Here is a 14,462-nt window from a genome sequence, read left to right on the forward strand (position 1 = left end):
CCTACAACTATGAAGTTCCAAACCGCAGGCCCAAAGGTGCTACAGCCACTTCTAGACTCTCACTGGTGGGCTGGTCAAGGCCAGTAGACTAAAAGCACAAGTTGTTTTGTGTTTTTTTTTTTTTTTTAAGAAAATAATTAAGAATTTTAACAAAAATATTGACTGTCATTTCCAAAGACCTGTGAAATGGAGTAAAAATGTGGGCTTCTCTTTTTTTTTTTTCTTTTTACATCACTGTCTGTCTCATTCACACAAACTGAACACAAATCAAAATATCAAATACCTCCATGAAAGTTTTAGTCATAAATTACTTGTGCTGCTTATATGTATGTGCACACGTGTGTAGGTTCACAATGTAACTGCATATTGGCATATGTGATCACAATACTGACGGTATGTAGCATCTGAGAGTCTTTGATTCCAATGTTAGGAAAAAGAGGATTTTTTTGGTGATTGCCTAGAAATGGCTTCTTGAAAAAAGCCAGAGAATGCATTTCTAAATAGCAAGATGGACCTTTTCAGGTTAAATTGCAAACTATTGTCAGAAATACATGTACAGCTGCATCCCTGGCAGTTCCAACGGTTAGCAAAATCATCTAAGAAGTCAATATATATTGATATGATTGTGGAGAGTATGACTTTGTCAGCCAGGCATTTGGAAAATAATTTAGACAAGCAGAAGCCAAAGTACTGCTTCCATCCTTAACTGGAAAATGAAAACCCTCCACCCAGAGATACTTGCTTGTAGGGTCAATGGACACCTGTAAGTGTTCGTTTTTTGTTTTTTTTTTTTGATTGCATGTACACTATTTATATGAAAGAGATCAACAATATTTTAACAAAAGCTACATAAGATGGCATCCTTTTGTTTACATTTGCCCCCTCATCAGATTTAGAAGCTCACTTCTTTGCTAGGAAAAACCTGCAGTATTGTCAACAGTCAAAAAATGCTCCCAGGGTATTCAAGACCAAAGGAAAAATAGAAATAGCGAGGCAAAATAAATGGCAGACATTGGTAGAAGTTTTCAAGTTTCTTGCTCTCTGGCCTGAAAAGGTGTGCAAAACCCACAGAATTAATTGCTACAATTTGAAATTGCTACAATTTGAGGTACTTAGAATGAAGAAAATGCCAATTTTATCGGGCAGATTCTTCCTAGTAAATTACAATTCCTGACATCAAAATGTGAAAAGAGGATTGCCTCCAGAAAAAGACAGCAAGTACAGGTTAGGACCAAAGTTTTAGAGATGAAAGAAAAACTTAGCCATAGCAAAATTTGACTTTTAAAGGAAGACAGGACAAAATCCAGACATCACAGAAATGGAAGTTTTTTCTGGGAAATCTCACTCTGAAAGAAGAGATTGTGCAGTGGTTGTCAAACCAGCTGAACTCATACTGAGTCACAGCTATTTGTACTCTTTGTTTGCTCTTAGAATTAAGGATGTAAGTTGGGCTGCTATTGATCCAGTGTTGGAAGCCCTGCAACTAGCTGCGTTTTGGATGTAGGTGGGTGATCAGTATCAACCGGCCACACTGAGAGGAATAGTTAAAGTTCTGTTTTATTCCAAAAAGTGACTCTGTACAAGTGGCATCATGGTGTTCCCTACTTATTACATTTCAGTGATTTCCACATCTAGCTTGCACAGTATACAAATAAAGAGATTCTTTTTTCCAACTGCAACTTCTGTTAAGTCAACTAGAACTCTCAAAGTCGGCATGGACTCTTTTCTGTTCCTTAAATACTGCCAGTATCAAAAATTACGTATAAGTATTTTGCTGTGTGCAACTGTTTACACAGATATGCTGTAAATGAAAGCAGCTTCTACATATACGAGTTTATCCTCGACACTGATGATTCATAAAGCAGAATTCAGTTTATGATTCTCGTATCTGATGCAAGTTATTTAGGTTAAAGCAGGAAAAAAAATTGCAATGCTTGACACAGGTGAAGGTGAATTATAATTCTGATTGTCATATATATATGTCAATATGTATTCTAATTGTCATATATATATGACAATCTACTAAGTAGCGTAGATATCTCAATACAAAAATCAAAATTACTATTAAAAGCAAGTAACAGACTATAGAATTTAAGCAAACAGAGTACAGTATCTAGCATCCATAATGAAAATCTTTTTCAGAAAAAACTGTAACTGCCAAAGGGCTTTCTGAGGCAATTTCTGAGGTGTAATTTCTTCATGATGAAAAATAAGTAAATATGCAATAGATAAATCCATACAAATTAATCCCATCATTCCAGATTTTGAAATTTGTTTTGAATGCATATACTTGCATCATTCCTTAAATGAACATAACAAAAAGTACTTGTTGTTTTTTACACTACTAAAAAGTTCAATATATTTTTAATAAATTAAAGTTTTTGGGAAATTATAACAACACATTTTTGCCATTTAGAGGCTTTTTTTCTTAAAGAGTACTAATCTTACAGCTAAAGGAGATTAATTCTAGTGTATCTACCTTATAGTTAAATGATTAAAAATTTTGCAAGGCAAGTATAAGCTAGATAAAGTTGCAGCCACTAAGTGCTTCTGAGTCAATAATACTGCCTTCTGCCCAGTTTACTGCCACATTACACATTGAAAGGCATTGACTTTATCTGAATTTATATGAGAATCTGCATTTTTACAGTGTAAACACTTTCAAAATTGGTAAATTATTACAAGAAATGATATGATGCTTAAATTTTCATTGGAAAGCCCAGTACTGTCCTTCTAGGAACATCCTTGGTATATCATTTATTTTTATGTTGTTCCATCAGACCTTACAGCTAACTAAATTCTTTAGTGGTTTATAACATCTTCTGTGAAGAAAAAGCTGTGATTCATCAGAGCAGACAAAGCTGGGCTTTAATCCATTCCTATAACCATATTGCCAAGTCTATATTGTTTACATTGCGTCTCAATTAAGAGACAGGCAGGACACCTGGTACTTCTTTATCTAAGTCCCACGGGCTGCCAGATGACTCAAAATCCATAACAGGTGCTAAGGCAGTGTGAGCGTAGCACCATTAACACAAGCTGGAATTAGATAAAATTTGGACTATGCTTAACCACTTAAAACACTCAATTATGAAACGAAAAATGTAACCACTTTGCACCAAGCGCCTTTAGAAAAGGCACTTACAAAGATATGTAGAATTAAAGTGCAAGTGTAATGTGCTTAACAGAAATCTTTAGGATAAATATTCTCCTGAAGCATATAGAAAACAGCTATAGAAAAAAGTTATAATTTTAAGACTACCATAGCAAAATATTATGAGATTACACTTACTAAATGGAATGGATTCTAATTCTCATCATCTGCTTATGCAACAAAAATGACAACACTGATGTTCAGGTTTCTAGCCATTTTAAAGGCAAGGGGAAAAATCCTGAATTAACAGTATTTACTGAATTCTTCTACTCTGTATAACCTGGAATTTATTTTAAGGCCTTTGGCAAATGAAAGCATCCTACAGAAGCATTTAAAAACCAACAAGGTTCAAGTGAGAAAACTAAAGGTAAAAGATATTGCCTCGTACCCAAAAAGTCCCATTGTAGATCTTTCTTTCATCACTTTTTCAGCTAATGTGACTGAACTAAGTAGTAAGCTTAGACACTAACAGAATACACCTCATGAGAGAAAAAATGAGTATCAGAAATTTTACAGTGGGCAATTACTTAAGACCTATCTGTATCTAAATGTGCAGTAATCAAATTAAGTTTCTATTTAATATTGTAATTATCAGGAACACAATATAGTGATTTTATTACCAGAGTAAGCAGTAACAAAGTACAGTAAACTCATTCAAGACAGTGTCATAGTATCTATGATAAGCAGCATATTGGCTTAAACTAATGCACTATATGCCTCTAGGGAATGACAGGCTCAGAGACTGGGTTTTAACATCAGAATCTATCCATTAATCTTGACTTAAATATAATCTACTCTGTGGTAAGAGGAAGAATGGGCATTCAATGAATTATCTGTTTGAAATATAGCAGGAGCAGATTAACACAAACATATAGAAGAAAGTCTCAGCTTCTCTACCATTTGTTGCGCACGTATTTTACAAAGCCTGAACCGCATTTAACATGAAAGAGAGTAAGGTCAAATGACTAACAGTAAAGGAAGGAAGAATACCTCAAGACCGTAACAGATTACTCATTAAATTTACTGGTGGTGTAGCCAGAAGACTAATGACAGCATTTACAAATATCCCACTCGCCTATGTTTTAGTAACAGGCTAGAGAGGTGAAAGCAAAACAGCAACAGAACAGCGCTGCAGCCCTTATGCAGGCAGAATTTCCACTCCACCTTCTAGGGAGGGTTTGTCTTACTAATGTTGCCCAGGCAGGAATCAATGAAACTCTAAGGTGTGTTAATTATTTTGCAAACCATTACAGCTACCCCTGCCTCATGACTTCCTTGGAACTGGGTTCCCCAAGGCAGACAGAGCAGCTCCCAAACCTCCGACGTGGCAGTGGCATTGCAGGCAAGCAGCAGGAGAGGCAAAGATACGACTGGCCAAAGGGCTGAAGTTTATTAAGGATGCTGCACCAAACGTGCCAATGAGAGGTGTTCAGCCATTTCAATCATCACGTCAGCCCACAAATAATGTAGAATAGTATAGGGCAGAGGAAAGTGCAGCCTCACAAAAATGCCAGATTTGGGGAGAGGGGTTTATCCCCACTCTGATACTCAGCATTGTATTGGTTTAAAATCAAGAAATGAAGATTGATGCGTGTAAATATAGGGAAGCAAAACTGGCTCTTTGCTTCTAGTATTGGCTTGAATGCTGCATGTTTTCATATACTCAGAAGTTTAAATTTCTATTTTAAATACTATCTCTGCTGATATAGATGTACTTACTGAGGAGAGAAACAGTTAAGAAAATGCTCTTCATAAAGACTTCACCAGAAACTGCAAAATTACAGATATAAAATTATATTAATATTAAATATAATCCAGTAAAGAATACATACACAGACAAATCAATTTGCAATCCCACACTACATGTAACAAAGATAACTTCTCAAATGAGAAATTTTGTCGTTAATTCCAATCTGCATTTAAATAAACTTTAAAACTGCCTTTCCTTTTTCTTTTATACTTGAAGAGAATGTTTGTTGTTGTTGTTGTTGTTTTAATCTTTACCCTGGGCTGCTGGAGTACAGATACAAGATAAGCTAATTATAAGTCTCTCTGGATGGCACCAAAGTCTTCCATAATTTTCAGAACTAGAAGACAGGCATCTTTTATTCAAATGATGAAAACAAATATTTTCAGTTGCTCCCCTCTCCCTTTATTTTGAAGAGCAATTAGTAAAGCAGCCCCTTCTCCCTCCTCCCTAGTGCTGTCAAGCTGTTGAGAGCAGTTTGCAGCACTACAATGGTACTATTGTGAACAGGGTCTGGGCTTCCTTCCCACAGAGAGTTAAATGGGCAGTTCCTGCTGCCCATGATTGGTGTCCACTGAAACAATACTTAAGAGCCAGGTTTTATCAGTTCCACGCCAAAGAAGTGAAGCCAGGGAACCCAAGCCTTCATATCATGCTGAACCATATGCCAACCCGGCTGGCCCCAAAGGTTTATCACTAAGAATCAGGATCCATCGTGTCCCCTGTGAAATTTCACTTCACATACCTTCTGTGAAATGCATGGCTTTGCTGAAAACTGACCTTTTTCCACAATTGGCAAGAACAGATGGATGGTAACTATGGTTTGGCAAGCAGAAATTAAAAGATTTTCTAATAGCCTGCATTCTTCTATGTTTGGGAAAAGAAGCATTCAGAAGGAAACAGATATATCTATGACCCACAGATCTATTCAGGTGCAGTTAATCAGCAATTAAACTATTTTTTTCTAATGTCTTGTCTAGAAAGTATTTTGTGATTAATTTGATTGGCCAGGCTATGATTAGGACTCATGTTCCTCAGACCACCATATGGTAATTTCAATTACTGTAATACTAACTTTTAATCCTTGCTTCATGTTATTCAGTTTTTCTACTAAATATGTGGCACATACAAAATTAATTATATGCATACACTCTTTTTTGGCTATAATTTTGACCTGTTTAATTACTGAATATTGTTACATATTCCAGCTAGATATTTTTGCATATTCACAGGTATTATATAAAACCCCTTTGTTCAATAACTGAAATACAGATTTGTAGGAGACTTGGAGAACAAAGACAACCAATAGGCTTGTTTCTATTCTCTCTTTTTTTTTTCTTTTCTTTTTTTTTTTTTTTTTGCCATGTATCATTTTTAATTCTTCTGTTGGTACTGGAAAGCAGTCTTGATTACCATATGTAGAATGATGCAGAAACAGTTTGTCATTATCATCTGAAAGCATCTCTCTATCTCACAGACACTAGTGTTTGTCAGTTTTGCTTGTTGCAAATAATATCCCACATTTCCCACCAATTTATATAACACAATCAATACATATCAGTGGTATATACTTAACTCTTTTTATAAATACAGCTTTTAGTGTTTTAGCATACAAAACTTCCAAGTTATTTGCAAGTCATTTATCTGTTATTAGGAGTTTATGACCAGAAAACAATTCCAAAAAAACAACAATTCCAGAAAACAACACCAAACAACGCTCTCTTTCACAGCATAAAAACAGGGCTTAAATAATTAAAACAACAACAACAACAAAAGTCCCCACCTTATTCTAAACCCTAGAAATGACACAAAAAATTGTTTAATCTTCCCTTTTATTCACAGACTACTGAGAACTATCAAAGAAATCTGTATGTTTGAATTTTAACACCTTACAGGGGCAAGAGCCTTAACATTTTAACAATGGGCTTTTGTTATCCAAAATGTTTAATTAATTAATAAGGCTAAGTAGGTATTAACAAAAAACCTGTCATTTTGTGTTACGTACAAAGCAATCACTGCATATGATTGAACTAGTTTATATTTTTCATTCCAGTTTAAGGACTCTCAGCCTTCTTTCCTCTGCACATTTTTGTTTAGAAGAGGGATATACAGACCTTTAAAGCACATTTTTTGAGGAAAGAGTGATTGCTCTACTAATTTTCAACTTACAACATACCAAAAATTTCCTACCTTCAAAAGATGCGGTAACAAAGAGGAAGTTGCCTCCCTCAAGCAATCTGTGCTGACAGATCCCAATTCACAAGTTCTAGTAGGCTGATAAAGCACTTCACTGCTTTTCATGGTAGCCCACTGACATGCTTTTATTCTAAATCATAATGCTACCTGAATAAGCCTACCCAGATTTTATACAGAAATCAGTAGACTTCCCTTCAGATGGATAAAGTCAATTAATGAAAGAATGTAGATGTAGAAGAACCTCTATTTTTTCTGAACAATACAAAAAGATTTGAGCCCCATCCCAAACCATCTACATCAACATATGTGGCATCCCTGTCTATGGTAGGGGGGCTGGAACTAAATGTTCTTTAAGTCTCTTCCAACCCAAGCCACTGTATGATTCTATGCACAGCACACTAAGGTCTTTATAAGTGTAGTTATTAGAAGAAAATTGTATTACTAGGGTCAAACAGTTTTGCCTTATTTGATATTTTGCTTTTTTACCACTTTCAAGAGAGTCTCATGCATTTCATTAGGGAATAACTAATAAATAAAACTGTACCACTAATTCAAAAACAAATTATGGTATCTGGTAATGACAATGTTATTACCCTTAAATCCAAGTGCTTACACTATACCTCTTTAAGAGGTGCTCCCAGCATCCTAAGATCTGCAGACAGACCATAAGAAGAGCGAGAGACAGAAGAGCTACTGGGGTAGAGAAGGCAGGTTCTCTGGGATTAGAAGCAGGAAAATTACTGAAGAAAATATGTTTGCCTGAAGAGATACCAATCCAGAACTGCTGTTAAAGAAAAGTATAGCATGTACATTTTGCCAAAAAACCTCATAGACTATATACATGAAAATATATTACACTATAACACAGAAGCAATGCTTTCAAGCTTTCCATTTCAAGTTACTCCTAGTATTAAAATCACATTCTTCAAAAGAAAAGAAAAACAACAATAAAGAAAAGCAACTGAAATGATGTATATGTCTATATGAAAATGCAGGAAAAGCAGCAGCTTTGTACACACATCTGCAGTATTTCTCCAGCAGTTATTTGAAGTGTCTATATGACAAACACTAAGGTGAGAGTTTAAAAACCTATCACAAATGTTGGTTCAATCATTTGTCTCTAGTGGCTAAAATCAAAGGCATTTAAAGTGATGCTTTGGAATTATTCATTGCAAAACAATCCTATTCTTTCAACAGGTAACTAATAAATGATGGCTGAGAACAGGCTTGCGCTACCCCTGAGGTCCAATTGTTACTCAGAACACTGCCTACTTTTGCTCCCTGGTGTTGCATTTTAACTCTAATTGCATGATCAAGCCAATAAATTGGACTCAGGGGACGAAAAAACACTACAAAAATACCTACCCTGACAAAACCAGGGGTTGCAAGAAAATGCACTTCAAACAGAAGTGAGGCAAGACGAGACAAGCGAAGGAGAGGTATCAAAGCTTGAAAGACAGTCATTAATACTGACAGATTACTGTAATTCTGGCTGTCAAGGTGATCGATTTAAGCAGCATATGCCAATCAATACTTGCCTCATTTACTGAGCAACATTAGATATATAGTTAGGTGAGATGTCCCTAAGACAGGATTCAAACTATACTTAACGAACATAAATAGCACAATTTATGCTTTGGAATCTTCACTGCTTTTTCATTTGGCCTTTTATTTTCATGGGGCAAATTTCAGTGTGATTTTATTATCCATACAGAAGTTACTTTATATGGTTCTATTACATTCCATTGCCATCATGTATACAACTCCTTTAAGTAAGATATTTCGAAGAGCACCAATTTTCAGTAATAACATATTAAAGTGCTAATCTTGATTACGAATATTCATAAATGCAGTGGTTATTTAAGTACTGTTCATTTTGCTTTTTTCATTAGTGGTTTGCCATTCTGAGTACTTTAGCTATCCATGGTTTACAAGAAACCAAATCCTCCTGGTATTTCCTCTGGAATTTTTCTTACAACAGTCCCTTATTGTCCAAATATTCTTGTGACATCAAAGGAAAAATACATTAACTAGATGTATTAGTTCAAGGAAGAAAATTCCATAAAGATGATATAAAAAGCTATTACCGTCATTACATACCTATAACTAGTCACACACACACATGCACACGTGTATGTATGCCTCTGTATAGAGGCAGAACCTTCCTCTTATATTTAGGTCTTACAATACTGAGAGAAACTGTTACACTATTCCTTGAAATTGAAACAGCTGAACAGTCTATTAAAACAATCCGATATTTATAAATGCCAGGGAAATCTTCACTTTTTTTTTTTTTTTTAACTGTTGTAAGCAGGCATATAAGTAACTACATTATGAATTATTAAAAGATCAAAAGAGTTTTCAGCAGAACTAGGATTAGGAAAGACTGAACATCATATTCTCTACCTTGTGATTCCTGCTTGTATTTGGAAAATAATTTCCATCACTAAACAGTAAAGTAGATTTTAGAAATAACTCTATTTCCTCATGGAAGAAACAGCAGGGGTCATATAATGAATTCATCTGCGACTCCTATTCGAGCTCACAACAGATAAGGCTACAATGATATGACTCAGGATGGGATAAATATTCACTGAAATCTAGAAATTTTCAATTATTTGTTGTAAAGCATATAGAGTAATATCTAAAAAGTATATCAAGCATTATATTTATTGTCTATTTCTTTTCACCTATGATGACAGAAGAAGCAATAACAGGTATTTTAAAAGCTTATTAAATGTCATGTATCAAAACTGTATTGCCAGAAATACAGTGAAGTTTGATGAGAGTCTTGGCACATGGCATTTCAAAAAAATTGTAAGAATGAACATATTAGAAGAGCAATTATAACAGCGTGTGTTATTTCTTTCACCGATACCAAAATTGATTAAGTGGTATTCTGAAAAATGAATTGATGTATATCTAGGAAAGAGAAGGAATGCTCCTTTAGCACCTCTTATGCCTTTTCCATTTTAAACACATTTATCACTGATGCAGTATCATTGCATTCATTTTTTTCTTACACATGCTCATTCAAATGAAGGGAAGGGAAACCGGTATTGCCAAAGTCAGTGCTTTCTAGCTTTAACTTCTAAGTTTCTGTATTAGAGAGAAATCTCCAAAATCTTCACAAATCCTCATGTGAAAATGTAAATGAAACACGTGCTTAATTAAATGTGACTAGAGAATGTAAACTTGCTCTTTGCTCACTGTATGTCATGAACCACTACAATTTTTAAAATACAGGTTTTCCAATGTCCAAAATTCTATCTTGAGGCAGATGATAGTCAAGCAGACACAACAAATAAAGACACTAACATTTCACATAAATCCCTTTACAGGGGCAGTTGAGTATATCTCATCAAGCAAGAAAGCTTCTGTGCTATGAGCTTTTAATATATGTCAACCTTTTAAGAAACCCGTCAAACACACTGTTTTATTTGTAAAGAAGTGACTGTCTTGTCAGATACCATATCGGGTCTATGTTTTCCATTTCTGGAAGACAACTGTCTAAAAACGCTAGCTGCATCAAGTACCAACTGTTTAGGAATACAATGTCAAAAAGATGAGGAGGTGTAAATTTTCCCGTTTTGGTAACAAAAATTACTAAATCCTTTAGATAAAGATTTATTCTACAACATTCTGCATTCTGTAGATTGAATAATTAAAGCAGCATTATATTTTTAATATTTACATTCCTCCACATAAGACAAAAAAATTCAACTGGTTGAAGAATTATTGGCATGAGGTCAAATACTTTGCAGATTATTATAAAGAAGTGAAAATGATGCTATTATTACGGATACAAGTCATCTATATTCCAGATGTTCTAAACTTTCAATAAATTTCAGATTTAAAAGATGCTCAATAAGATTTACTCCTTTGTGTGCAGCTACACATTAGGTAGCATCCTTTTGGGGGGGAATATTACATAAGAAAGAAAGCATCATGGTGTCTGAATTGCAGACAATCTGAAGTGCAGATAGTTTGCAATAATTGATAATGCTCCAAAAATTGTGTAAATATCTAAAAAGTAATACAGTAGTGTTTCACACTGTACTCTCACAAGGTTTTAGGTTTTTTCCTGGCTTGTTGTATAATATAAATAATTTTAACAACTTGGATCATTGGACAAGCCTACTATGCCAAGTAAGGAGTGTTACCTTTGTGTACCTTTTGGCATCTAACACCTGTCATTTATTCAGGAAGTTCAGGTAAACTTTTGTATGAAACCACTCTTCCTATTGCTCAAAATATTTAGTTTTGATAGATTTCCTACATACAATAGTTTCTGAATTCAGAATGTAACAAAGTGCTTGCTCAGATATCGAAGCCATTAGTAAAACCATTCCTACCAGGACTTTCCATACAATTCAGTAAATAAAAAATATTTAATGACCCTCTAAATAACAGCCTACTTATTCCACGTCATAGTGAAAACAATTGTTCTCACCATTCAGTACCCTTATTACACCTGCAGTCTTGCTAGACTCTGCTGTGAGTCTTACCAGCTTTCCTAGCATACGTGCAGCTGGAGTGTATTCAGGAGATAGATGTGTACGAAGGCAAACGGAATGACAAGCAACACATATATGAGGTAGAGAAGGGGGTACTGCTGCTTCGGTAGTGAGACAACGCAAGTATTTTGCGTGTCATCTGCTACTGCATGCATATATGCCGCCTATTGGTGAAGGGGTACTGTTACATGAAAGCAAGGCAACTGAAAGACAGTGAGGAGCTCCAGAATCCTTCAAGGGGAAACTAAAGAAAATTCCACAAATCAACATAGTAATGCCATCTAAAATAGCAATTTTCTCTTCAAGAAGCTACAGCAATGAAAATGTCAAGCATCAAATTAAAGCAAGATACCTGCCATGCCTGTCTGATGTCTGCTGATAAATACAGTACATTTTTAATCTTAAAATACTACAATACTGAAACATTATTATAGTATTCTGAGCAAAGAATGAAAACAGAGCAGATGAAACCTTTAACGATCATTAACAAAATCAAATCTTCAGTGTTTTGCTATCCACGTTTGCTATCAGGAGTGTCAAAATAACATCAGAAAGAGGAATGTGAATGACAGAGTATTTCAATCTCAGAAAGATACTTCAGACCATACAATACATTCTCAAAGTTGGAGCAGATTATAAAAGGGAGATGAGCAGAATTTCCTGTATCCATGCAACCATTATTATACTATTCACATGTACTACTCATTGCCACATCATGATTAACAGACTAGCTCAATAAGGAAAAAGTTGCAATCAGGTTACATGAAGAGGACTGAATATCCCTGCTGATTACAAATGACAGCTGATTTTTTTCAGTCAGGTCTGCATTTAGAAAAAGCACTAACTCAGGATGGATAAATCCTCTCCTTGGAAGGAGAAGGGCCAAACGCAGTGCCACTTTCTTCATGTTGCCATATGCTTTCAAATCAGCACACACCTAGTTTAATCAAGAGTTTACCATGACCCATTTTAACCACAAAGATCTGCAACACAACACTGTAAATATTCCTCAAATATACAAAAGCACAGACCTACATATCATCAACTCCATGCAGAGTGAAAAAATGTCCACCAAGTATTCCACAGCACAGTGAAATGAACCACAACATCGCAGGCACAGAGCCATCCATACACTGATACTGGCTTTCTAATTACCTATTTTGTTGGTCTACTACATTAGTAAAAGGAGAGCAAATACAGAAGTGTATGGCTTGAAATTTGTTCTTTATGTATTCAACAGAAGTCTTCAGTATTCCTGTTCCCTCAAGATCCACATTAAACTATATTTCCACTTACCATCATCAAAGTTCCTAAAAAATTATCACTGCTTGAATGTATTAAAATATACTCAATAGATAAATAAAATCTAATTTCAAGCAGATCAGTTGAGAAGTCTCCTTCACTGACACAACTATGGCCCTGGACATGTGGGAGGCCTTGGTTATCAGCTTCAGTTTTCTGAAGGATTGCTGCTTTTGGTGCACCTTCTGAAAAACAGCTTTTCTGTTCCTTTTTTTTCTGTTCCTTGTCTTCAGAGGTATTGTTTTCATTACTCTGAGCCCTTTCTTTTATTTGCTCAAAAAGTCCTGTCTTCCACAAGACACATTAAGTCTGGAGAGGTCTCCAGAAATGCTATTTAACCACAGACCGTAAAATACTTCTGTCCCTGCCCCCTTCATTCCACAACAAACTTAAAAGCTAGTAGAGAAAGGCTTTTGTCAGAGCTAAAATATGCCAGAGGAAAAGAGTGGGAGACACTAAAGACAATCCTCAACATCTTCAATTCCTTTCTACTGCAGGAACATTAACTGGACTCAATTTTCAAATATTCTTCAAATATTCCTAGACTATGTCCATGTTACAGCAAACTCCTACCAGTCTTTGCTGTTCTTATCTAAGGGAAATTCTTTATCAACCTCAAATATGATGACGGGTTGAACACCAAGAGCAAGGACACGACTTTTTAATCAAGAGTTTTTTAAAACACAGAGAACTTGGCCAAACTTTGGAATGTATTTTATTTTATTTTTCTGTTCCCTACTGATGCAATTGACCCCACCATAGCCTAACTCAGTCCAGGGAAGTTAGACGTTTTTTCTAATCTCACTCCAAGCAAACAGCTTTTAAAGAAGTCCTCATGCCTCCATTTTAGTTTTTGAAGTACTATACAAAGCACTGAGTATAAGATACTCTAAGTCAGGTGGAAAAAGAATTCCACTGGCTATTTAATAAAGCCTTTAAAATCAGTGCTCAATCAGCTGATGCTTCATAAGCTTACCAAGTGATGACATAAAACCTACCAACTAATACTATCTAATATTAAATATAGGTAATGCTTTTCATAGTTATTATGCTAACCATATTATGGGAGACATATCAACATTTTAATGTAAGCAACGTTATTTCATCAATGACGTGGAGTGAATTGATGCATATAGAAAGTACAGTTTAGAGAACTGAACTTTAAGTGAATATACAATAAACAGCTCTTAGGACCTGGCCAATTCCAAGACATCGAACTGGCAAGCTCTGACTGAGGAATTTATTACAACTTCCATATTCTATAAAGAAGTTGAAACATACAAGTTTGTGGTTTTTTTCCTACTAAAAGTTTGCTATTTCAAAGTAAATTGTTTTCCAATTGCTCATCACTATACATCAATATAATGCTATAAGACATCACTTTTTGTGGTATAATGATGATAATACATTTTAAATACTTTGATTAAGCCACTTGAATAATGACAAAAAGATCGGACCTTTCTGAACATAAAAATACAATGAATCAACGTCATGTACAGAAATGGCACCAACGTCATTTAATGTGATCACATCAAACACCATCCAT

General features: G+C 35.1%; 1 protein-coding gene across 16 annotated transcripts in view; it reads right to left on the reverse strand.

Annotated features, from left to right (window-relative positions):
- Window positions 1-14,462, reverse strand: part of RALGAPA1 (Ral GTPase activating protein catalytic subunit alpha 1) — a 132,588-nt gene that overhangs the window by 16,736 nt on the left and 101,390 nt on the right. The window lies entirely within an intron of this gene.

This window comes from Anser anser (assembly GCF_964211835.1).
Source record: "Anser anser genome assembly, chromosome: 5".
NCBI classification, from domain to species: Eukaryota; Metazoa; Chordata; class Aves; order Anseriformes; family Anatidae; genus Anser; species Anser anser.